The sequence below is a fragment of the Microtus ochrogaster genome, chromosome 1, assembly GCF_000317375.1.
Source record: "Microtus ochrogaster isolate Prairie Vole_2 chromosome 1, MicOch1.0, whole genome shotgun sequence".
NCBI classification, from domain to species: Eukaryota; Metazoa; Chordata; class Mammalia; order Rodentia; family Cricetidae; genus Microtus; species Microtus ochrogaster.
Genome location: NC_022009.1, coordinates 36,800,096 through 36,803,738, shown reverse-complemented (window position 1 = coordinate 36,803,738; position 3,643 = coordinate 36,800,096).

The window sequence follows — 3,643 nt, the reverse complement described above, 5'->3', positions numbered from 1 at the left end:
ATCTTAAAGAAGTAGCAAGACAAAGCCAAGCACTCCCAGGCATATAAAGAGGGAAACTGAGGAAAATGCTCAGGGATGATGCCAACAGAGCACGTCAGCCCCCAGCTTCCTCTGGCTGTCTCTGGGTGGGTAAAGGGCTGGCCACAAGTAGGGAGTTACAACCTGCCTTTGAGTGGGAAGAAGGGGCAAGTATCACATCTTTTCCAACCTCTGTCCTGCCTTGGACAAACAGAAGCTCCCCCCACAGCCCCTGCTCCCCGCATCTTGTCTTTAGCACAAAATAATCTTTCACATTTGTGAGAGACTTGTGGTTTCTTTCACTTCTCAGGTAAAAAGGAAAAAGATAACTTTGTGTCATAAACATAACAGAGAACATAGAGTAAACTATATGCCAAGCGATACACAGACACAGACACACACAGACACACACACAGATACAGACACAGACATACACACACACAGACACAGACACACACACACAGACACAGACACACACACATACACAGACACACACACACATACACACACAGACACAGACACAGACACACACACACACACACACACTTGGAGTCTTGTCATTTAGTTATTTCAGGTGTTTGCAGTAATATCCTCTTCTTATTGAAGAAGAAACCAGGGCTGCCAAAAAAAACCACGAAGAAATTGTTACTATGAACACACAGCTGGGAAGCTGAGAGCTGGGACTCGAGCCAGACAGCCTGCCTTCCCATCCAGCAGAAAAATGATAGGAAGTCATGGGAAGGAGCCATTAGGAAGAGGAAGAACTCAAGAAGATAGGCAGCCTAAGCCCGAGCCAGAGAGAGGAGAAAAGTGTAAAGGAATGACCATAGTATAGGGCTAAGAGAGAGTTGAGGGAAGAAATAGGAGGAGCGGCAGAGAGAGGGTGACGGAGAGAAGGGACGCATTTGATAAGCACAGAAAATTATTCCTTAGACTTGGCCTCCAGGAAGGCCCAGCTAAGCTTAGCAGGAGAGTCTCCATCAGACTTCCTCTACAGTAGCACCATCCTGACCATGCACCCAGGTCATTCTATGTGGTAGGATGCCCAGCAGTGTCCCTAGCTCTGCCCACTAGATGTCAGGAGCATCCTTCCCCTGGTTATGACAAGTAAAACTGCCCATCAGTGGGGTATCACTGTGACCACTTGTAATGCCAGCACTGGGGAGGCTGAGGTAGGAGGACTTTCGAGGCTGGCTTGGGCTCTGAAACCCTGCCTCCATCACACACACAGACACAGACACAGACACAGACACACACACACACACAGACACACACACACACATATGTTCGGATATTGTTAAATATCCCTTGGGGAATAACAGTGCTCTGGATGGGCTGAACATTCCTGATTCACAGCGTGGTGGGTTGAAACCAGGTGAGGGAGTGAGAGAAGAGGGAAAGAAAAACAGAAGGCTTGGACAGATGAGCAGAAAAAGATGGTAGGAACTGGAGGGGAAAGTGCCACCAAAGGAGACAGTTGCTGTCTTAAAACTTCCGTGTATTTCTCAGGTATCTGAGACTATGGCCTAGGACAGACGAAAGGATACGGGAGACAGTGAGAGTTCACAGATGCAGGAAGGAAAGGAGATATAAATGGATGGAGAGAGACAGACAAAACAGACAGACAGACAACAGACTGTGAATTCCTGGAATAGATAACATGAACTGGGATCCTGACCACAAATTCAGAGTTAGGCTTTGAAACCAGTAGCTACTCCTACTCCAGGGACCAACGAGAGAGGCCTGAGGTGGAAGACGTAGGAGGGTGTGCATATTTGGCGGTGGCAAGTTGAGAGAGTTCCCATCTGTTGGCTTCTATTTTCCAAGCCAAGCATGTGGCACGGTCATCCCCAGAGCTGGGCTGGAGCCTGGGGAGGAGGAAGAAGGAGGCAGGGAGGAAAGGGGGGGCGCAGCAAGGAAAGCCAAGAGGAGAAGGGCAAGATGGCTAGGTGGTGCTTATAGCCACTTGCAGTCTGGAGCTGGGAATTTAAGATGAGGCCAGCCTGTGCTGTGTAAGGATTTTCTCGAACATCTTTGTCTGCTCAGGGGGAACGGCACATGGCCGAAGTCCCCTGGCAGCCTGAAGCAGGTCTCCAACACTAAGTGGGTCTGCTTTGGCCGAAATGATACCTGAGCACTTGTTAGGTAAAGAAGCAGGAGCCGATAGCATCTTATCATCCCTAGGACCAGAGAAAAAATCTGCCAGGTACCCTGAATCCTCACCACCTACTCTCTGTAGAGGTGGTGACTCGTGCTGTACCCCACTAAGATGGAACTGGAGACTGTTGACTTTCTACGGTTGGACTCCTCTGCTCCTCTGCAAGTCAAACCTGCCTCCCACCCAATGGCAGTGCTAGAACTGGGATTTTCAATGTCCTCCAAAGCCAGTGTGTTGAAGATTTGATCCCAGACTGACAGTGGTAGAAGATGATAGAGCCTTAAATGGTGGATCTGGGGAAGGGGTCTTTAGACCACTGGGCATGTGCCCTCCAAGGACTGTGGGGTCCCTGATGCCTTCCATGGGAAGCCTGTCTTATGTCTCTGCCATGAAGCAAATGGCTTTGCTCTTCCACAGGTCCCCACTATGCTTTGCTGGCTCATCACAAGGTCAAAAGTCACAGGGCCAACTGACCATGGGCAGACGAAGGGAGGAGAAGGGAGGCAAGAAGGGAGAGAGAGAAAACAGAAACCCCTCATGCTCTCCCAGCTTCTTGGTCCCCACCCTGACCTGACTCAGTAGACCTAGGCAAAGACCCACATCTGTATTTCTTAACCCCGGCTCCTGTTGGTGATGCTGGCCTGATGCCATCCTCCTTAACCAAGTGCCCTTTGGCAAAGGCAGCACGTGAGAAGTGCCCCAGTCAGGTTTGAACCCGGGCCCCCTGAGCTAGGTTAAATTGGCAAGTTCAGCCCCTTCTCATTTATGCCTGAGGGACTGCCATACTGTACACCTTGACAAGCAGTTTTGAAAGTCAGAGAGAAAGCCCCTCATGCCCAAGACCTTGGGCAGGCATCCTGTGACAGAAAGCAGGGCTGCAGCTCTTGCCCCTATCCTAAAGCACATCCATAGCTCATGACTGCTTGGATTCAAGACAAGCATCAAGTTGGCCTCAGGAGTCCTGAGGAGGTTACAGAATCGGTTACCTTCCCACACTCTCTTCCTCCTTTCTGAACCCCCAGGCCCTGAAATAGGACTCAACACCTACTAAGACACGGCCGGTGATGACATTTCTAAGCGTAGGAGAGAGCTGATCACTTTCAAATTTGATATTATTTTAAGTACATGATCTTTAAAATCTGGGTCAGGATGAAAAATGAACTTGTGCTCATAGGATGTTACCGCTGGAAGGAAGCTTTAAAACCATCTAATTTTCTCATCAAAGTAAGGAAACAGAGGCCCAGAGAGGGGCAGCAACTTGCAGAAGGAGGCACAGCAAGTTAAATGAGAAGCGTGGTTCTGATAGCACGGAATGCTGACGGGAAGACAAGTGTGCTGCTTTCCAGCACTAGTGCACTGGTGAGTTTTCAGTTCAACATGACACAGGCTAACCTCCACTGAGGGAAGGGAGCCCCAGTTGAGAAGATGTCGCCATAAAATCAGGCTGTAGGTAAGTTTCTGTCCTGC